Source organism: Anabrus simplex, chromosome 4, assembly GCF_040414725.1.
Source record: "Anabrus simplex isolate iqAnaSimp1 chromosome 4, ASM4041472v1, whole genome shotgun sequence".
NCBI classification, from domain to species: Eukaryota; Metazoa; Arthropoda; class Insecta; order Orthoptera; family Tettigoniidae; genus Anabrus; species Anabrus simplex.
Window position 1 is genome coordinate 415,082,263 of NC_090268.1, and position 23,602 is coordinate 415,105,864.

The following is a 23,602-nucleotide window of genomic DNA, read 5'->3' on the forward strand; positions in this document are numbered from 1 at the left end:
GTTGGTTGGTTGGTTGGTTGGTTGGTTGGTTGGTTGGTTGGTTGGTTGGTTGGTTGGTTGGTTGGTTGGTTGGTTGGTTGGTTGGTTGGTTGGTTGGTTGGTTGGTTGGTTGGTTGGTTGGTTGGTTGGTTGGTTGGTTGGTTGGTTGGTTGGTTGGTTGGTTGGTTGGTTGGTTGGTTGGTTGGTTGGTTGGTTGGTTGGTTGGTTGGTTGGTTGGTTGGTTGGTTGGTTGGTTGGTTGGTTGGTTGGTTGGTTGGTTGGTTGGTTGGTTGGTTGGTTGGTTGGTTGGTTGGTTGGTTGGTTGGTTGGTTGGTTGGTTGGTTGGTTGGTTGGTTGGTTGGTTGGTTGGTTGGTTGGTTGGTTGGTTGGTTGGTTGGTTGGTTGGTTGGTTGGTTGGTTGGTTGGTTGGTTGGTTGGTTGGTTGGTTGGTTGGTTGGTTGGTTGGTTGGTTGGTTGGTTGGTTGGTTGGTTGGTTGGTTGGTTGGTTGGTTGGTTGGTTGGTTGGTTGGTTGGTTGGTTGGTTGGTTGGTTGGTTGGTTGGTTGGTTGGTTGGTTGGTTGGTTGGTTGGTTGGTTGGTTGGTTGGTTGGTTGGTTGGTTGGTTGGTTGGTTGGTTGGTTGGTTGGTTGGTTGGTTGGTTGGTTGGTTGGTTGGTTGGTTGGTTGGTTGGTTGGTTGGTTGGTTGGTTGGTTGGTTGGTTGGTTGGTTGGTTGGTTGGTTGGTTGGTTGGTTGGTTGGTTGGTTGGTTGGTTGGTTGGTTGGTTGGTTGGTTGGTTGGTTGGTTGGTTGGTTGGTTGGTTGGTTGGTTGGTTGGTTGGTTGGTTGGTTGGTTGGTTGGTTGGTTGGTTGGTTGGTTGGTTGGTTGGTTGGTTGGTTGGTTGGTTGGTTGGTTGGTTGGTTGGTTGGTTGGTTGGTTGGTTGGTTGGTTGGTTGGTTGGTTGGTTGGTTGGTTGGTTGGTTGGTTGGTTGGTTGGTTGGTTGGTTGGTTGGTTGGTTGGTTGGTTGGTTGGTTGGTTGGTTGGTTGGTTGGTTGGTTGGTTGGTTGGTTGGTTGGTTGGTTGGTTGGTTGGTTGGTTGGTTGGTTGGTTGGTTGGTTGGTTGGTTGGTTGGTTGGTTGGTTGGTTGGTTGGTTGGTTGGTTGGTTGGTTGGTTGGTTGGTTGGTTGGTTGGTTGGTTGGTTGGTTGGTTGGTTGGTTGGTTGGTTGGTTGGTTGGTTGGTTGGTTGGTTGGTTGGTTGGTTGGTTGGTTGGTTGGTTGGTTGGTTGGTTGGTTGGTTGGTTGGTTGGTTGGTTGGTTGGTTGGTTGGTTGGTTGGTTGGTTGGTTGGTTGGTTGGTTGGTTGGTTGGTTGGTTGGTTGGTTGGTTGGTTGGTTGGTTGGTTGGTTGGTTGGTTGGTTGGTTGGTTGGTTGGTTGGTTGGTTGGTTGGTTGGTTGGTTGGTTGGTTGGTTGGTTGGTTGGTTGGTTGGTTGGTTGGTTGGTTGGTTGGTTGGTTGGTTGGTTGGTTGGTTGGTTGGTTGGTTGGTTGGTTGGTTGGTTGGTTGGTTGGTTGGTTGGTTGGTTGGTTGGTTGGTTGGTTGGTTGGTTGGTTGGTTGGTTGGTTGGTTGGTTGGTTGGTTGGTTGGTTGGTTGGTTGGTTGGTTGGTTGGTTGGTTGGTTGGTTGGTTGGTTGGTTGGTTGGTTGGTTGGTTGGTTGGTTGGTTGGTTGGTTGGTTGGTTGGTTGGTTGGTTGGTTGGTTGGTTGGTTGGTTGGTTGGTTGGTTGGTTGGTTGGTTGGTTGGTTGGTTGGTTGGTTGGTTGGTTGGTTGGTTGGTTGGTTGGTTGGTTGGTTGGTTGGTTGGTTGGTTGGTTGGTTGGTTGGTTGGTTGGTTGGTTGGTTGGTTGGTTGGTTGGTTGGTTGGTTGGTTGGTTGGTTGGTTGGTTGGTTGGTTGGTTGGTTGGTTGGTTGGTTGGTTGGTTGGTTGGTTGGTTGGTTGGTTGGTTGGTTGGTTGGTTGGTTGGTTGGTTGGTTGGTTGGTTGGTTGGTTGGTTGGTTGGTTGGTTGGTTGGTTGGTTGGTTGGTTGGTTGGTTGGTTGGTTGGTTGGTTGGTTGGTTGGTTGGTTGGTTGGTTGGTTGGTTGGTTGGTTGGTTGGTTGGTTGGTTGGTTGGTTGGTTGGTTGGTTGGTTGGTTGGTTGGTTGGTTGGTTGGTTGGTTGGTTGGTACAGTGAAATTAATCATGAAGGATCACATGTTTATATGAACGATTTTTGTATTTGTGGGTTTCACTATGCATTTTCTTCAATTATCATTTTGATGAATCGCAGTTTGATAAGAAGGGGATAGATGGACAGTAACACTCAAGTGGAATTCCGTCCCAAAAATGTTCGTAATCCACCCAAGTTTTTAAAATGTTGTAGGAAATCTTCCAAACAAAGGTATTTTAAAAAATAAATAACAAATGTAAAATGAAGTGTATATTAATACTACTCTTTCCCGCACACATTTTCACTCGGCTTTTCCCCTGGTTTTAACCTATTATTTAGGAAAAATTGAAGCAGGGCACATTGTATCAGATAAAGTTAAATATAATGAAAAGCATTGATCACAATGCATTAAAATTTTCAATAATATTAGAAAAGATGCCATCACATCCATTTCTCTCACAGAGTCATAAGGTTATAAGTTCAAACTAGTTATGGGCAGTCTGAGACGAGGTCTCGAGATTTCTCGGGATTTCTCGAGACTAGCGCAGGCACTGTTTCTCGCGAGAAATATCGAGAGATCTCGAGAGCGTTGTCCCCGCATCGTGCGCGAACAGCGTGTCGTAGGCCTACAGGTAGTTGGAGCTGAATGTTGTTTTTGCCGAGTATGCGAATAGCCAACCACGGGCCTTCTCCATTTCGTAAATACGTGTCAGCAAGCGACTATGGCGTTCATTTCTACCGAGGTCTATTTTGACGCAATATAACATAATTATAAATGATACGCATTCTCGCATTGTATGCACTGGTACGTACACGAATGATTGATTTAAGTACAGAATCTGATGGCTACTGTAGGTACACGTACCTGAATGCTAGAGGCGTGCATTATTCGAACTGGAGACGAGGCAAAATGCGCCTTGCTGCATATGCAATTGCCATTACGTATGAGTGGAATGTGTAATCTAAAACGCTTTAGTTTGCTCCTATTCTTTCGACAGGTAGGTGTACATCGTTATCAGACTGCTTGTGTTTATCGATAGTTTGGTGACGAAGGAAATAATTCCTTACAATGTTATAGAGTATTCGCTTCATAATCAGGTACTTCGATATATGACGGTGCAATGTGAAATTGTGTCTAGCTGTACGCGACAACTTGAAGACGATGTCCGAAACGCAACCGAAGTCGTGGATGTCGGTCATTTTGAAGAGATGTCACACAGCATAGCCCACCTTGTTGCTTATTCAAAATAAGTAAAATACGTCGCAGAAATACTTCTGGGATGATCCGACACTTTAAAACACATAATATAAATGAAGAGGAATAGTTACAGAACACCTCCGGCCCAGTCTGATTCACAAGGAGCTACCCTGCCGACTACGATTGTGAGGCATCCAGGTAGGTTTACATCTCAATAACAGTTATTAACAAATTATACGGGTTATTCAGCTAGGAAATCCACCTGACATAACTCGTGAACAGTTTAACATACTGGCATTCTGTCTACACTTTCGTTAATGGTATTAAGGAGCTCACAGTTCAACGTGCAGTGCTTTCCTAGGCTTTTGACAAAATGTATGTCACACACGTTTCCATATACTGTAGAACTGCTGATGATAACTATGAAGCTTACACTCGTAGTTACTGGAACGTCGCACAGCTCTCAGCACACGAGAATCGGTCTCGAGAGCCCTGCTGAAGGAATTGGAGCAAAGTTGGGCATTTTAGATTACACGTTCCACTCATGTGTAATGGGGGTTGCATATACAACAAGGCACATCTTCCCCGTCTCAGGATCGACTAATCACGCCTCTAGTATCCAAGCAGGTGTACCTCCTATCTACAAATTATGCATGGTTATTCAGCTAAGATGTCCACCCCAAATAAGTCGTGATCAGTTTAAGATACTGACATTCTGTTTTCACTTACGTTAATGGTATTAAGGGGTTCAGAGTTGAACATGCGGTACTTTTCCAGGCTTTTGACAAAATGTATTGGCTCACTTGTTTTCATATGAGAACATTATTTCACGCACTAACTGCCAATGATATACTATCAAGTTTACAGTCGTAGTTACTGGTACGTCGCACAGCTTTCACTACAGGAGGATCGGTCTCGACATTCTCGCGAGAGTCTCAAGATCTGTGTCGTCAGTCTCGAGAGTCGCGAGCGAGAGCGTTGCCCATCACTAGTTCAAAGCGGAATGATGCATATGTAGGCTATATCAACTTTAATTTCCTCTGAGCAAGTGTCCTCCCATTCTGCATCAATTTTACCGGAGTGTGCTTGTTTGAATGCTGCATGGATGTATTATGCAAATGGCTATGTCACTGAATTGTTTGTATCCTCCTAACATACCGTATGTAAAAAGTAATCCATTTCTCGTAATACTCTTTCGAAATTATGGACAGTTTCAACATCATCCATATAATCATTCGAGTAACGAAACGAAATGTTTGTGTTGTTTGAAATGCCGCGGCATCGCCATCAGGTCCGATTTCTCGAAATCTGTTTTATATCACTGTTAACACTAAAATTGTCTTCGTTGATATCTTACTCACTCTCTAAAAGTTCACCATCACCTCTGCTCAATGATTCTGTCTCACTTTCTTCGCCTATATCCAGCTCGGTTTCAATATCCGCAGTATACAATCCCGCCATGTTTACGAATAAAACAGCTAACCCACGCTCGCGGAAGTTCAGGACCGTTGCCTAGGCAACGTCAAGACAGATTATCGCTCTTCTTTTATTTCCCAAAACTTATAGATTGCACTGCGTGTTTATACACACTTCACTGCAGAAAAAATACAAAACTATCACATAGATCGCATACGTATGCAGATAATACAGCCGGGCGCTAAGGGCGGGAAAGGGTTATTCGTGTTTTCTTTTTCGAGTTAACTATGCAAGATAGGTCGTTTAGGACAAATTAAAGTAAGGAGCCTGGCACAAGTATGCTAAGTGACAAAAAGAGCCAGAACTCAGTTAAGCGTCACGTAGTCGCCAACGTGCTCCTCAAGGTTAAGAGACCCTGAGCCCCCTTTTAGTAACCTCATACGACTCCCACCCACAGAGCGTAAAGATAATGAAAGTCTATACAAACAGGTTCGCAGTTATCTACCGCTGGTGTTGTATCTACCATACTTACATCGTGTAGCCCCATATTCACATAATGTCTAAGTATTCTTCTTTTTTACAATTTGTTTTACGTCGCACCGATACAGATAGGTCTTATGGCGACGATGAGATAGGAAGGTCTAGGAGTGGGAAAGAAGCGACCGTGGCCGTAATTAAGGAACAGACCAAGAATTAGCCTGGTGTGAACAATGGGGAGACCACTGAAATCCATCTTCTGGCCTGCCAACAGTGTGGTTCGAACCCACTATATCCCGAATGCAAGTTGATAGCTACGTGACTCAAACCGCACAGCCATTTGTTCGGTCTTCTTATGATGATTACCTTGAACATTTTCTTGCCAAAAGCCAACTGAAGACTGTAGCCATACAAAGTATGATCACCAGTTTGCAAATGATGTTGACATAAACATAATATAGATGTCGGCTTTGTACTATATTGTGGGGATGTGGTAGAATACATCCACGGTATCCCTCGCCTGTCGTAAGGCACGACGCTTATACTGAAAGTCAACTCAAGAGCTTAGGAAAAGTATCCTTCCGCATGTGAGCACGTCCCCTGTTTCCCCCCTTACCGTCTGCGTTTTCCATCTCCGCCACAACCAGCTTATTATTAACGTCGTACGTCTATCTGACAAGTACTTCATTCTCAAATAGTGAAGCATCGAAAGAAATAATTTCCTTTCACACAGTTGTACTTTGATTACGTACCATACCTATTTATTCCTTTATTGACCGTGTAAAACCTACCGATTACTGATGAATGCCGAGGCAAAAGAAGCACGGTTTATTTTTATTTTTTAATGCAATTTGTGTAGGGCACATGAGGACTTACAACATAAGTATACTATTCCGCTCTCGTGCAACGACTGTCAGTGGCAGTTTCTCACAGTTCAACAAGCTGAAAACCCACCAATGACTGGGATTGCAAAATACAGTGTTTCCAGGAATGTTGTAAATATTGTGGTCTCTTCATTCGGAAGGTAAAAACGAACTCATGAACCCGTCACGACAACATTTCTTCAGATAGAGGGCAGTTACGAAGACGAAGTATAAATTATTATTATTATTATTATTATTATTATTATTATTATTATTATTATTATTATTATTATTTCGAGTACGCTAAGGATCCTATACCCATACCGTGTTAAGGCCCTTCCTGTTTTCCTTAAGGTGAGTGCATAGTTCGAACTCAGCTGACACATAGGACTACTGACGAACAGTCAAACGAACAAACCTTTTCTGTCACATAAATCTGGCATTCAGCTTAGCTGAGTTACGTTTTGTTTCACTTTCCTTATCGCCTTGATTGCTTGTTTACATAATTCAGACACTTTCTTAAAAGTAAATTTTCAGCGACTTTAGGGAGACGTATCGTCAGAAACACTCACGACATATATAAACAATAACAGGCCAGCATATAAGATATGGTACCACAAGAAAACATAAGAATTCCTCTAAATTCCGCGCGAGCCGCGTGATCAGTGTACGCAGAATCGCCGGTCAGCTGTGCGGCTTCTTTTTTACCACTTCTTCCACAGTCCACAGCGGATTTTCATTTCGTAGGCTACTGTAAACGTTCATAACAATGTGTTTATATATCCTACTTAAACCCTCCCCCCACTTTTATTAGCTTTAAAGTATTTCACTTGTGACTCAAGCGTCACCGCATCACCCACGTGTTGCTCACGGCTGGCAACCATTATGAATATTGAGCATGCTATTGCAGCCAATACTGCCAACAGTTTTCTTGGATCCATCTTCAACGCCGTAAAAATGATGCAAACTAAACAGCAATGGAATAAACCCGAACAAAGCTTAAAAGTACACAATGCAATAAGATATCAAACTCATGTTAAATAATTATTTATTTTGCTACATACACCACCGAGAATAATAACTATTTACAGCCATCTACGTATTTTCCATATTTTTACAGTGCAAAAATGTTTAATTGGTCAAGTCAGTTCACCAGAATATCTAACCAAACTTAGGGAAGCTCCTGACTGTAGCAACAAGCAACAAACATAGGAACTATTTACCGGTGTGGAAGCCTTTTCACTGACCAGAAGTCTGGCTAATATCAAAGGAACCGCTTAGGTCTTGAGTTGATTCTCAGTTGACGACCACAAGGCCCTTATCTGAGTCCTGGCACTGCTTCCACTTACTTGCGCCAGGGTCCTCACTTGTCTATCTTATTCGACGTCCCTTGGCCAACTCTTGTTCTTTTCCGACCCCGGCGGTATTAGATCAGTCGTAGTCTTAGGTGTTTTTCATTTTCACGAACTTCGTGGCCTTTGTCTTTCTTTGGAAAATACCTTCACTTTTCTAAGTGTCGGATCGCTTCAATTTTTTCCCTCTGATTAATGTTAATAGCGGATTGTTGCCCAGTTGTACTTCTTAAAACAATAATCACCAACACCACGAGCACTTTATACTACCCATAAATTAGTTAAGAGTAGCTGAGAACATAACTTGTTGTAAATGTGAAGAGTATTTTTGCCTCAGAACCAAAGAATTTAGCACATGCATTGACAACAACGGTTAGCAAACATAATTTAATACATTCGACTCAAGAGATATTCAATACTTGTCAGCATGTCGGTGTAACATTTTATAAACGCAGTACCGTTAACTACTTTCTTAACAAAGGAAATGCTGAAAGTAATTTACTACAACTGTCTTTACGTATTTTAAGTGCAATATTTCATGTATTCATAATATAACAGAAGTGGTTTCTCAAAGGACGAAATTTAGGTTCTATTAATTATCTTCCTATTCAAATAGCTGTGAATGTATTCATGTCATTTACGAGCCATACAGTTCGCACACATGAACAACAGATGCCACCGGGCGAGTTGGCCGTGCGCGTAGAGGCGCGCGGCTGTTAGCTTGCATCCGGGAGATAGTAGGTTCGAATCCCACTATCGGCAGCCCTGAAAATGGTTTTCCGTGGTTTCCCATTTTCACACCAGGCAAATGCTGGGGCTGTACCTTAATTAAGGCCACGGCCGCTTCCTTCCAACTCCTAGGCCTTTCCTATCCCATCGTCGCCATAAGACCTATGTGTGTCGGTGCGACGTAAAAAACCCCTAGCAACAGATGCCAATTTAAAATTCTACATGAAAAACAATTGTTCGTTTCTTTTTATGTTAGTGTTTGGTTCCTAAATCCTCTAAATTCGAATACATACGAGGCAACTAGTGGTGGCGATCGGTTGCAGTCAGCGACCGTGTTGATTCACGCAACTCCCCATTGACACTCGATAAAGTTATCTACGAGTGAGGGACTGATTCTGCTTGCTTTGCTAATCCAAAATAAAAATAAATTCAGGACAAGAATATGCAGATTCATCCTATGCTCTCAGGAAGACTGGAGAAAGGTCTTTATCACACTTTGTTTACCAGTCTGTGCGCGGACGAAAGAACATTTTTCAACTACTTCCGGATGTCTAAAAACCATCGTTTCATGAAATATTACGCCCACCATTACGCTCTGCCATGCTCTTCTTCGTTCCCTTTTGTTTCCATACTCATCTCTGAAGCGTAGCAAATCGCGTGTTGTTTTTCCACTTCATATATCAAGTCTTCCGTATTCCCTTGTTACCTTCTTTCCACGTTTGTTCTCATATCTGACAATGAACGTAGTAGTTTCGTTATCCACGACTTCCTCAATTACACGAATTGGACAGTAAAAAGTAGCGGCAACTAGTCGCACCGTGTGAAAGCTAACATTTCAAATAATGCTTTAAGAGTAGCGGCGATTCCAAGATGCATCTGGTAGGCCCCACCTGGACCCAGACCAGCGCAAATACTTCTTCAATCGGGCTAAATTGTTATACCTGGTAACGGCGCAGGGCTAGGATGTTGTGGTCCAGGTGGACCGAGCCACCTACAACCCGACGTCTCGTCCAGCCGCGGCCACCCGCGGGTCCAGCTGCACTCGGCCGGGAAGAGTACGCGGAACACGCGGAGCAAGACGCAAACAAGACAAGACGTAATAGGTCTCTTGCCTTGGGACATCGACGGACCTCTCCCCGCCAGCTCCTGAGGCAGACAACGTTATCCACTCTACAGTGGTCCCTTACAGGACTCCCGCCATTAGACAGCTAGATTCTTTTGTGAATTTCTATTTTATTTAATTCTTTGTTCCCAAAATTTTTGTATGTATCTTTGTTTGCAAGGGACAGTTTGTACGCCTACCCAGGCAGATTATGTCGATCATTGTATATATATATAAAATTAATTAAAGCACGGAGGAAGAGCACACTTCAGGTCTCCCTCGCTGGCCTTTCGCGGCTAACGCCCGAGCTGCTCCACTCTACACGCGATCACCCCACTCGGTATAAATACGGGTGGACGGAGCAGCTCGGGGTCAGTTGGTCGCGAGAGGTGCAGCAACTTAGCTGTATGTGTTATAAATACTGTTTTATCGATACCAGCATTGGAAGAGGATTCGACAGGGCGCAACATAGGCAAGCTGCTTTTGTCGCAGTTGCAATTAAATAAAGCGTCAATTAATAACTGTCTGACAATGCTCCTGTTATGACTGGACAGAAAAATGGAGGTCTAACAGTTTTGAAAGAAGCTCATCTGTATATTTTTGGTATGGGTTCAACTGCCATCTAATTAACTTGGCTGCTGCAACTTTACCAGTTAGAATTTATGAGATTCTTGTTGAAATTTTCTGTTACTTGGAGAAAAGTGCCAAAAGAAAATAACATCTTCAGAAATTTCAAGATATGGATGGAAAAGAAACAAAGAAGTTGTTCAAGCATGTGTGTACAAGATGATTATCCCTAGTCAGGTGTTTTGACATATTATTAGATCAGTGTGATCTACTTCTTCCACTTTTTAAGGATGAGGTGGTAGTGTGTGCTCCAAATAGTTCTGCCAATTTATCTTTTTTTATTCCCAAAGGACACAGTAGATCTGATGACAAACAAATGAAGATAGTTTGTGATCCCCCTCCTTCTCACTTTCTGCCAAAAACTGCATGTTCCTCCAAACTTGACTTACCTTTCCTCAGAATCGTGAATCCAACTACATCTCGTGAAGAAAAGCTGTTTTATATTTCTTTCCTCTGGCCTAATTAAGGAATTTTGTTCTTCTTTTTACATTGACTATCCCATCATTTGATAAGATCAATACAGTCCTTCAGAGTGCTTCCCCACATATTCATGTACCGGTACTGTTTAAATTAATGATTGATCTATTGAAACAGATGCTCACCAAGTTTGTGAAGCCACGTGTAGTTAAACGGTCTGCATTGCTTGATGTCCAGTATCACCCAACCCAGAATCAGAAGGATGATGAATAATTGGTCATTGGCATTCAAACCTCAAACTTATATAAGGCGCTATAAGATGAAGATAAATCTCTGTTTTTCTCGTCAGTCAGAAACTATTTCTGTGCTGCATGTGACTACATGGTTAACAAGTTCAATTTTAAGAACCATGTGCTAAAACATGCATATGCACTTGATGCCATTGAAGAAGCACAGTTTTCTTCTGTTAATTTCGTTTTGGAGAAGTTTCCTGTTATTTTGTGTAAAAGAGAAAATGAAACAAGAAGATGACGCTGTGAATGAACTCCACAGCCAGTTTGCGACTTTTCAGATAGACGACTTATCTAGTGTTGTAAGTAACCAAACTAGAAATGATTCAAAATAGGCACAGTTGTTGAATATCCGTGGAGCGGATGGACATTTTAATTATGACAGGATCTCTAGATTCATGCTGGCTGTTCTTACCATTACATAGTAATGCAGAGTGTGAACGAATGTTTAGCCTGATTAAGAGGAACAGGACACAGTTCAGGTTATCGATGTCCAATGGAACTCTGGAAGCTATTTCCATTTGAAGACCAGAAGTTCTGAAGCATGTTATGCAAACACATATTCTATTGGCTTTCTGAAAAAAAAAAAAAAAAAAAAAAAGCAGGTCACAACTTTAGCTGTTAAATCAGAATGAAGATATGAGTGTGGTGTGTGATGATGTAAATAATGTAACTAGTGTGCAGATAATTATGTGCGTCAACATACTCTTTACTTCAAAGTTTTAATTAGTCGTGTACACAAACAAAGTGCATTGGATAAGTAGATTTGATTGATGCGTTTTAAAGATACTTGTGTTACCGTAGTTAACTGAGGTGAAATATTTTGTCCCTTATAATGTCATCGGTTGCGTATATTGTTTTATATTAATGCTGTTAAACTTGTAATTATCTGGTGTGAAGAAAATGCATGAATTTTCTCGTGTTTCAACACATTTTGGTGCATTGGATTTCCGCGTATTTTGACGTACAGCGATTTTACTGGTAGGCCATTTGGGAAGTTGGCAGGTATAGTTGTGAACTAAACTGGAAATCAAGAAGGTACCGAAAATATATGAACTTCGGAACAAAACTTTTAAAGTAACAGATGTTGAGAAATTGCTGCATGACGCCATTGAGAGAGGACTGGATGAAATATAACCGACATGCAGAAGCCTTATAAGAAGAAGACTATCGTGTGTTCGTGATGTGGCCATTGAACTAATTGCAATACGTCTGACGAAAGATAGTTCAGGTGACTCAGACTCCCGTGACGAGTGAAGGAGGTCTTGCTTCTCTATTGCACCATCAGTATCAATGGAGGCGGAAATAAAGATAATCGGTGCAAAATGCTATGTTCCTCTTTTCTGTTGTATTCAATTCAGCGAATGCTTTAAGTTCTGTTTTAGTCTTTGATACTTTCTTTTATCATGCTCTATCCTTAACCGAATCGAAATTGACTTAAACTGTTGTATTTAATTGCATTACACGCCAAAAACTTAATATAGGCTGACCTAATTTTGATCACAAATTTCAAATTTGCTCTGCTTTAGTATCTTCATTGTTATGATAATTTATCCTTTCATGATTTTCCTGTACAGAAGAGAATATAATAACCTTTTCTTCCAGTTTCTCGGTAATTAGCCCATGTGCTTTTTACGACAAGATACTCTAGTAAATAATATAGCATAATCGTGTTTTAACGAAATATCACCATGCAGAAATTACTTCAATATATGTTTTAAAATTAATTTTAATTTTTATAGATGTGATTTTAATGCATTTTAAGTGTGAAGTCTATGTACTACATATTAGTTCTTCAGGCCACCCGTATGTACAAATGGCAGGTAATCACTTGCCTCAGGACTGGCGACGGTGTGGTTCGAACCCACTGTTCCCGAGTCTGGGAGTAGCTTCAACCTATTAACGCCCGTAGCTAAACACGTCAGTTCCTATAAGAACCTCTTTCTTTAAACAGCAAACTTCCTCGCGAAAATTAATTTTAAAAGTGACATATAGATATGTCACCTCTTAACCGGGACGGGCTTGATAACTTTTAAGCGCTTTTTTGTAGTGCAGAGCGAGAGAAACAGAAGGAGCATCAGCTCAACTGGACAACGCCGCACTGACTACCGGTGACCTTGAGATCTGCAATGTTGTGTACCGTATCATAATAACTTCTCTGCCACGACTGTACTTGTTGCAAGGATATGAGCATCCATAATAATTAGGTAATACCGCATTTAAATGCAGAAGATATAATGAAACTACAGTATGCACTAGTGTCTCCATGTGAACAACCATCCACGCGATTAATTTAATGAGGTGTGCTTCATAAAGTTAGTTGCGAACCCTAGTGTATTCATGTAAACTAGCCTTACAAATGGCCTTTTTAAGCTTTTTGAGTCGGCGACTTGTGTGGGATTTGGAAGAGAGAGGCCTCCTGACTATCTACTATCCGCTCTCTTCAGTCAGCGACCGTTCATCTGGTTAGGTTGAATAGTGCCATTCAGGAAGTCTTTCTTCGGAAGGACCACTTAGTCCTCGTGTTTTTGACTTAGAAAAGGCTTACGACACTACCAGGCGTAATGTAATTATCTCAAAGCTATATTAGTGGGGATTTCGGGGAAATCTAGAGCGTTTTATTGAGAATGTCATATCCCTCCGGATCTTTCGGGTCCGAGTAGGGTGTACGTATTCTCAGTATTTCGTCCAAGAAAATGAAATACCACAGGGACCTGTACTGAGTGTCTCACTGCTCGCGATGAACACCAACGGCTTAGTTGCCGCTGCTGGGCCCACAGTCGTTCTATCGCTATATGTAGACGATTTAGCTCCCATTTTAGGACTGGAAAGTGGCGGTTGTTGAGTGACAGCTACAGCAAGATATTAACCGAGTCGACAGATTGGCCCTACAACACGGTTTTCGATTTTCAGCGGCGAAACCCCAGTTTTACACTTCTACCGACGTCGGCTTGTGCATCCTGATCCAGAGCTCATCTTGCGAAATAGTGTCCTTCCAGTGGAAGTCTCATATTCGTCAGCTGAAGAGGTTTAATATGCTCAAGTTTCTCATTGGCTCTTTGAGGGGCTGAACGTGTAGTGCTACTACGTTTTTTCACGGCGACGGTTCTATCCTGAATGGACTGTGGTAGTGCGGCGTACGGCCAATCTTTTAGATAGTGTATATTTTAGTGGACATAGACTGGCAGCCGGAGCTTTCCGTACTAGACCGATTCCCATCCTACTCGCTAAATCGGGAGTTCCATCTTAATGAAGAAAGCGCTGGCAGAAACTCTTCACGCACGCTGCCAAAATTCGTGAATAACCGCATCTTCCAAGCTATCAATACCTCTTTAATAACCAATACCACTAGAGGTACCAAAACTGACTGAATGTCACACGGCCGGGTGGGATTCAAATTGATAGCTTGTGTCATGCGTTAGATGTGGCTATCGGTGGTTGTCTTAGGCTGACTCCTGACCTGCTACCTCCGGCCGGATATACGACTAGATCTATTCTGTGGATGCAAAGTGGACACTGATGTCTCTGTTCATCAGAAGTATTTCCAAGACTTCGTTAACCGGTATCCCCACGACATATCTTCACGGAGGTTCTAAGATAGAAGAAAGTGTTGGATCCTCTTTCGCCTCCCATGTTAGCACGAAGATATCGCTTCCTAGTATCTGTAGCGTATATACTGCGGAGCTGTTCGCCATCTTAGAAGTTATGCAGCTTTCGCCGGGTTACGAAAGAGGCCACTTCCTCGTGTGTACTGACTTGTTAAGTTATCTGCAGTCTATTGTTGCCTGTTTACCACAATGCCCACTCATGCAGCAGATTCATGACCGTCTAACCAGGTTGTGCGATGTTGGCACCAGAATCACAGATTATCTCCAAAATGTCATGCTTAAGTCTGTCTTAAATAGAAGAACATACTAGGTTTAGTGTAAATGAGGAGTAAAATTTAAAACCTGTTGGTAAATATTATTAAAACATGAATATGTGTACTGTACATACGGTACTCGCGATTAATTCATTCCACACACGTCTTTCTTGATTCACATTACACCTGAACGTGTAGTCACTTTTTTATTTGTTGAGGTCCAGGGACCATAGAGAGGACTACCAAGTGTTATGTGTACGAAGTCTCAGTAGGTTTATTGGGGTACGTAGACCCAGATTATCCTAGAAATGTCATGCTTAATTCTGTCTTAAATAGAAGAACATACTAGGTTTAGTGTAAATGAGGAGTAAAATTTAAAACCTGTTGGTAAATATTATTAAAACATGAATATGTGTACTGTACATACGGTACTCGCGATTAATTCGTTCCACACACGTCTTTCTTGATTCACATTACACTTGAACGTGTAGTCACTTTTTTATTTGTTGAGGTCCAGGGACCATAGAGAGGAATACCGAGTATTACGTGTACGAAGTCTCAGTAGGTTTATTGGGGTACGTAGACCCAGATTATCCTGGAAATGTCATGCTTAATAATGTCTTAAAGAGAAGATCATATTAGGTTTGGCGTAAATGAAAAGTAAAAGTTTGTACTATTTAGTAAGTATTAAAACACACACATGTATATCTGCTGCTATTTCGCTCTACTCACGATTTCCTTTATTGACACTGCGCTTGAACATGTCGTATTTTGTTACATGTTGTGGTCCAGGGCACATCGGAAGGAATACCCAGTATTATCTCTATGAAATCTCAATAGGTTTGTTGGGGTACGCCTCCCATTATTATTCCAGGAATGTTATGCTTAATTCTATCTTTGCCGGGCTGAGTGGCTCAGACGGTTGAGGCACTGGCTTTCTGACCCCAACTTGGCAGGTTCGATCCTGGCTCAGTCCGGTGGTAATTGAAGGTGCTCAATACGTCAGCCTCGTGTCGGTAGATTTACTGGCAGGTATAAGAACTCCTGTGGGACAAAATTCCGGCACCTCGGCGTCTCCAAAAACCGTAAACGTAGTTAGTGGGACGTAAATCAAATAACATTATTATTAATTCTGTCTTTAATAGATCATGCTATGTTCTGTGTAATAAGGAGTAAAATTTGGTACTGTTGGTAAAAATATTATTAAAGATAAAATGCATATGTCGATACCCGCGACTATTTCGCTGCACGCACAATGTCTTCAACTCCATGAAAGCACCAATGAATGTCGAGTAGTATGTCCGTGAGCCTGAGTGTTTGTGTCTATGACTGGCAGGGGCAGTTCAAAGCCGAAAATGGTGAAATTGGCGTTCTGTGTGTGATGTCTTTCTACAATTGAAGTTCTTTGCTTGATTATTATTTCTTGAAGTTTTCCAATCCTTCATGATCTGTTGACGTTTGCCCATAATTCGTTAATTTATATTGTACCGGAGGTACACCTGCTCCGTACACGTAAACTGAGTGCCTTTTAGAAGGCAATCTGTAAGGTGAACCTTGAACTGTCTATCAGAAGAAGTTTCAAACTTTATCTTCAGATGTCTCTACTGTCGACTTATGTGCCCCCTCTGGTGGGTGGATGGACAATTAATTTTCGAAGCAATTTGTAATTTCTAGGTTTAAAAAACTGAAATTTTTGTAGTTTCTTTTTTGTGTTCTAAGGTTACTAGGCCCTTCTATCTCTTCATTCTTCATGAAATTATTAGCCAATCAGAAATTTTGGATATTAATTCAATTAGCCAATCAAAATTGAGGGTGTGCACAGGCCTTCGGCCTAAAGTGTTCTAGAACCTTCCCCTCTGGTTTAAAACCTGGGAGTTTTTGGGCCATGTTGTTTTTCCATCGCTCCTGTTGAAAGGTTTAGTGTGCGTACGTAGTTAAGGCAGTGGGCAACCCTTGCCCGTCGTCGGAAGGCCCACCAGCTCAAGGTAATGGCAGACATCTTTTAATCATGTGATATTTTCAGAAAGCTGACTTGAGGGAAAGGTTTCAAAATTCTTTCTTAATGTAAAGTTCAATATCATCTTTTAAATGTAAATTTCAAACAAGTCTAAGGACTTGTTCTAACTTAGGGAATAAAGAGTGTCCACCCTCTTTTAATTTCCATTCAACTTGGTATTGGGTTGACTATGATTTTGTAAAACTTAAAAATGTATCTCCTCTTTTGGAACTTAATATTCTTCTCCATCTAGTGACGCTCTGTAGCACAGGCTTAGCCTCTGTAAAATTTTTTTTTTGCTAGGGGCTTTACGTCGCACCGACACAGATAGGTATTATGGCGACGATGGGATAGGAAAGGCCTAGGAGTTGGAAGGAAGCGGCCGTGGCTTTAATTAAGGTACAGCCCCAGCATTTGCCTGGTGTGAAAATGGGAAACCACGGAAAACCATCTTCAGGGCTGCCGATAGTGGGATTCGAACCTACTATCTCTCGGATGCAAGCTCACAGCCGCGCGCCTCTGCGCGCACGGCCAACTCGCTCGGTCCTCTGTAACTTAGGGCTATAAGTCAAAATAGGATATTAAGTGTTTGAAAGTGTATTTTCAAAGTAGTACAAGTGTTCGCCTCGCCTAATTTGGCTCTTTCTTTACCAGACAGTTATTATCTTTATGTTTAGACAGTGAAATTCGATGGATAGGATTCGTTCACGTAAATCATCGACTAATTAATGTGGTTGGATTTGTTTGGGAAAAAGTAGTAAATCTTGAACCTTTTCCTTTTGATCACTAAAGCCATGTATAATGGGCACTTCTTGCCTCTGTTAAATTTTAACTATTCCTATTCGAGTGTAAATCAAACTGTCGAGCGGGTAAGATAGTGAAAACAGTTTTGTATTGATCTAATCGAAATTTGGATTGGGAGCGCAGTCTTCTTGAATATTAATTGAATGGAGCAATGGTGCTCTTTTTAAAATCGTAATTTTGGAGCTACAAGCTCGTTTCTACAACTTATTGTGTTCCTGAACTTGATCTTCGTTTATATTTGAACCAACAAGCTCCTGATTTGTTGTTATTTACCGAAGTTTAAAATCTGAAAGATAAAATGGGAAAGAAATAAAATTGCTAATTTTAGTGTTTTTAAATTATGGTTCGATCTTTTCACTGTCCACCCATTCACCCCGGCACCTTTTTACACCTCTGCGTTCCACGGTATCCCCGTGACATACAGTATATAATTATTGGTTATTTGTGAAGTACATCATTTAGTCGTATGTCTTACAATTTTCGTCAAAATATGATCTTCCTCGCTAAATATTGCTATTATCTCCTCGATAATATTTACTTCCATTTTTCGGATTGAACTCTCCAGCTAGTCATGATGTACAAAGATATTTAGAATTCACAGGCATAGACATTCGTTGTTGCCAGTTTCCAAAAGACGACAATATGAAGGGCAATGCCGCAGAAGAAAGTCCTGTTCGCAGCGAAATAGTGGTCGTATATACATTTGTATATTTATCTCATAATAATCATATTTATTAATCCTCGCCTAATTTGGCTCTTTTTTTACCTTAAGACAGTTATTATCCTTATTTTTAGACAGTGAAATTCGATGGATGAGATTCGTTCACGTAAATCATCGACTAATTAATGTGCTTGGATTTATTTGGGAAAAAGTAGTACAATTTACTGATGCAGATTTCAGAGAGACGTCGTAACACAAAAATATTTTAATACTGATATAATTGTAGTTGGTGGAAGCAAAATACATGTCTCAACTGTAACCAGGTTAAAGTATAGAGTTACAAGTGAATTTGATTGCGAGTATTATTTCCGTGTAAATTATGCAATATAGTTACGTCCTGTTAGTGATAAGAAGTGTTAGCACAAATAAGTGGATATGCTTTAAATAACCCGCTACTGCCCAATGTGATGTTGAAGTCACACACCATTTGTATACATTTTCTACTTTTAGAATGCAATTGAGCCACTACTTTTCAGTGAAACTTTCAAGATACTGTATGGCTATCGTGAATTTCAACTATTTAGAGTTCAATAGTTACATCCATAAGCTACCAGAAAGCGCTAAATGTATCGTCGGAAGCATTTCACAAACACATGGTCGATAGTTAGTTTTACTCTTATGTTTTTTGATATTACTAACAAATTATATGCATTATAAAATAATATAGAAGCAAAGGTAAGCATCGTGAATACCAAATAATAGTGTAATACCAAAATAATGGAAGGAATCTATAATAATACCAATTTATAAAGGAAAGGGTGATAAAAGGAAACCAGAGAACTACAGACCAATCAGCCTGACCAGTATAGTTTGTAAAATACTGGAGAGATTAATAGCAAAGTACATCAGAGAGATATGTGATGATAAAAATTGGTTCATGAGGAGCCAGTATGGATTTAGACAGAAATTTTCTTGTGAGGCACAACTGGTGGGATTTCAGCAGGACATATTAGATCAGTTGGATTCAGGAGGCCAGTTAGATTGCATAGCCATAGATCTTTCCAAAGCCTTTGATAGAGTGGAACATGGAATATTATTAAAGAAATTGGAGGGAATAGGATTGGACGTAAGGGTTATACGTTGGATAAGAACATTTCTAAATTCAAGGGTTCAGAAATTCAAAGTAGGAAATAATATATCACAGGAAGAGAAAGTTTGGAAGGGAATTACACAAGGTAGTATAATCGGTCCGTTACTTTTCTTAATATACACAAATGATTTAGGGAACAATATAACATCAAACATAAGATTGTATGCAGATGACATAATTGTTTATAGGGAAATAAATAACATTGAGGATTGTTCAGAATTACAAAGAGACCTTGAGAGTATCCAACAACGGGTTTAAAAAATAATATGAAGGTTAATGGAGGCAAATCAACTGTTACAATATTTACAAACAGGAGCTTTAAAACTGAATTTGAATATACTTTGGATGAGGTAGTTATCCCAAAAGATGGCAAGTGCAAATACTTAGGTGTGAGATTTGAAAGTAATTTGCACTGGAATGGTCATGTTGATGACATTGTTGGGAAAGCACACAGATCGTTACATGTCATAATGAGGCTACTTAAAGGATGCAACAAAGAATTAAAAGAAAAAAGTTATTTAAGCATGGTTCGTCCATTATTGGAATATGCAAACAGTGTTTGGGATCCTCACCAAGAATACCTAATAAAAGAAATAGATAGTGTGCAGAAGAAAGCAGCAAGATTTGTAACAGGGGATTTCAGGAGAAACAGTAGTGTATCAGAAATGTTAGAGGAACTTGGGTGGGAAACTGTAAGTAAGAGAAGGGAGAAAACTAGACTTATAGGATTATGTAGAGCCTATACAGGAGAAGAAGCATGGGGAGAAATCCGTGAGAGGCTTCAGTTGGAAAATAATTATATCGGCGGAACTGACCACAAGTTTAAATTAGAAGGAATTTTAGCAGAAGCGACTGGGGTAAATTTCCATTCATTGGGAAGGGCATGAAGGAGTGGAACAGTTTACCAGGGGTAGTGTTTGATCCTTTTCCAAAATCTGTACAGATATTCAAGAAGAGAATAAACAGCAACAGGGAAAATAAATGAAATGTTAGAGGGCATTCGACCAGTGCAGGCTATTGTAAATAAAATATGTGTGTGAAAAAATTAATTCCATCCCCCTGGTCCACGGAGTTTGGACAGCCAAAGTAGGGGACTGCCTGTAGGGATGAAGTACGGTGGGGACTTTGAGGGCCCTGGGACCGCTACGGTAGCTGTGAAGGCCCTTCAGGAACTCTGAAAACTGGTGGCAAAAGGGGCTCTGGTTAATACGCAGGAGGTCGTTATGCTACTTAGATTCCAAAATGGGTAAAAAATAAATAAATGCAATCAATCAATCACTACTGATCTGCATTTAGGGCAGTCGCCCAGGTGGCAGATTCCCTATCTGTTGTTTTCCTAGCCTTTTCTTAAATGATTGCAATGTAAATGAGTGCAATTGGACTTGATAAAAGAGTGACTGAATGGGTGGCTCTGTTTCTAGAAAATAGAACTCAGAGAATTAGAGTAGGTAAAGCTTTATCTGTCCCTGTAAAAATTAAGAGGGGAATTCCTCAAGGCATCCTTACATCCTTAATACAACCCCTAAATACACTCATAACCATATGCAGAGATCTGTACCCTTTATTTACAATCATATTTATGTGATTACCCCAATGAAAATCTTCCCTTATATGTATACCTAGGTATTTACAATGTAAATTTTATTCTTATACCAGTGGCATAGTATTATTTGAAGTAATTCCACATACTGTATATGAGTTGACTCTGTTTGTAAGTATAGGAGATATTATAAGTAGAATTTTGTAAACAATATAAATTTATTAAGGATGATCTGTTTGTTTAATAGAAAAAATTGTTAGCATAAATTGTATATTATTGAATTCTAGAAAAATTTTCTTCTTCTCTTGTTAATTTAAAATTTAGTGCTTGACAATAATGTATTTTAGTGTATCATTTGCCACCGAGGTAGACACCTCATTTGCAAATAAAGAGATTTTGATTTGATTTGAAGCCCCACCACTGGTAAAGATACCATCGATTGGGACTCCTCTGGCTATGTCACGTATATTCGATTGATTACACTAACAACATATTCCTTCTATCCCAAGTTATAACTTGTTGCCATGAGGGTCTATTTGGTAAAAAATAAATGGTATGACCAAGTTAAAGCACAACCTTGTCAAGAAGGATGTACAAAAATCATCAATCAATGATTTTTAAAATAAGATTTATTTGATTTAAATCAGATTTGTTTACACTTTTACTAATCATCGATATTATTTTCAGATTTCTGTATGCATAATTGTTTATTAAGTACCTACAATGAACAATTGAATCTAAATTCTATGCCTTAATAACATTTAGGATTGGGGTATGATATATAAAAACATATTTTTAAATCAGTTTCTCTTTCTCGTGACTTATTCTTTTAAATAAAAAGCGCATGATACAAACTATTCTTTACACAAGCCCATTTCTAAACTAGTTCTTCATCTTCAGTCACATTTATCGCTTCATTATTTAATTGGTTATACAGAAACACATGCTTGGAAACTTTGTCTACATCAAGTCTGTTCCTTAACCTTGAAGGAACAACACCAAACATACAGAACACATGTTCTACACCTGTGGATGATGCTTTAGCTATTGAGAGTTGCAACCTTTTGCAGTCCTTATCAAGTATTCCATCTCTATAGTACAATTTTAGTCTTTTAATGGGCTATATTAAAATCGATACATGTTTCATCCCTAGCGGGACGTCATCAGTCGACACATGAATAACAGATCTTATAAAAATTGTCACATGGATGGTGGTACATATATACAGTAAAACATACATTTACTTTACGGATAAGAACGACGTATCAAATGTGAGTGCAACTTTGTGATAAAAATCTTGAGGAGTCTGTCCGTATGTTGAGCATAATTGATGTTGATGGACTGAGTTGTTCAAAAACGCGAAACGTTCTAATTTATAGGTGGATCATTTGTCTGGGACTGCCTGATTGTTGGCGGAGTGCTGCATCAGTAATCCCCTGGTCTAAAAATAGAAAACATGCTGGGATGCAAATGAAACACTTGCGCGTTGGGAACTTGGGTAAGCAGCATCTGGTTAGTCATGTCGTGTTCCGTATGAATCAATCCGGCTCCTCCAGGGTTACGACACTCACTGATTGCTGAGTTAGGAAGTTGTTCTGGCAGCGAACTGCTTGGGAAGGAGGAAAATTGGGGAGGATTGCTAAAGTGGTGCGTATTACAATACGGCTTAGCGCATGAAATTTATTTTATATAATAATATTACCAATTTGCCAATGATATTTTTTTGAGATTTCCACCTCTGCAAAGCAGAGACACCTTGCACCATGTCATTCGTGAGCATTGTTGGAATGAATGGTTGAGATTTTGCTTGACATTTTACATGTACCGGTATTGATAGAAATGAAGTTCCTCGTGCTTTTCCTGGGCAAATTGAAATGCACATTCATGCTTGGATGGATATAAAACTTATTTTGAGTTTCTTAATACTGAATGAATAATGAAAGCCAGAAAACGTGGAGCAGCCAATTCTTGATAAGTTAATAACATTTTGAAACATATTAGTTTTTGTGACATTAATTCCAGATTTCCTTATCACTTATAATTAATTCCTCCAAGCCATACCGTAGTATTTTTCTTCACTTTCACTGCTTGGCCAATGGTGCAGTCACTTCTCTGGATTACATCGAGTGCCAGTGCTATTGGTTTCAGCAAATTTAAAACTACTTCAGCATTCGATTTCTTTGAAGGTCACTAACCTATATCTTAATGGAAACTTGAGACATATCTCTATTTTCTTCACAAGTAATGGCCAGGTTTAAAGTAGGATAATCTTCACAAGAAGTGAACAGTTTTAATGTAAGATTGAAGGCAGCCAGACAACGCATTCCATCGAAATTCCTGAAGCAGGATTAGTGATTGCCGCCATTGTAACTTCCGAAAGGCTGCTACTCCCCTTTCAAGGAACCATTCGTTAGTCTGGTCTCTCAACAGATACCCATCCGGTATTTCTGCACCTGCGGCTCGGCTATCTGCTTCATTGGGACGTGCAAGCCTCCCCACCGCGGTAAGATCACATGGTTCGCAGGGGAGGACCTTGTTGGTACCAACGTGAAACGTTACAACGTTCTCCTTTTTCTCCCCTTCTCTTCTACTTTCCTCAACATCTGCCTTAACCTAAATCCTGGATAACACTCTACCCTGGATTCCCTTTCTTCCACACACTTTCCCCCACATGTCTAACAATGGAATCCCCCATGGCCAGAGCCTCAACCCTACCCATCTCATTTGAACCCCTCCCCTCGTGGTCAGCCCTATCTTTTCCGCCGGCTGTAGAAGCTACTTATTCCTTTTCTCCCTCCCATGAACCTGTTCCGGCTGTCTTTTCCTATCCTCTACTCTTTCCTACCTTTTCTTTTCCTCCTACTTCCACACTTCTCAGCTAGAGTTCCCTGTTCCTCATCTTCCCTCTGTTGTTCTACCTGCAGTGACTCATATCGA

At 40.4% G+C, this 23,602-nt stretch overlaps 1 protein-coding gene across 3 annotated transcripts in view; it reads right to left on the minus strand.

Annotated features, from left to right (window-relative positions):
- The window catches only part of Rift (Riboflavin transporter), a 256,069-nt gene that overhangs the window by 171,391 nt on the left and 61,076 nt on the right, over positions 1-23,602 (minus strand). The window contains exon 1 of one of the 3 annotated variants that reach the window (XM_067145883.2): positions 11,068-11,192. The exons of the other annotated variants lie outside the window; for them this stretch is intronic. The gene's annotated coding sequence lies outside the window, so the exon portion shown is untranslated. Of the gene's footprint in view, positions 1-11,067; positions 11,193-23,602 lie in introns of those variants that run through there. 3 annotated transcript variants of the gene reach the window in all.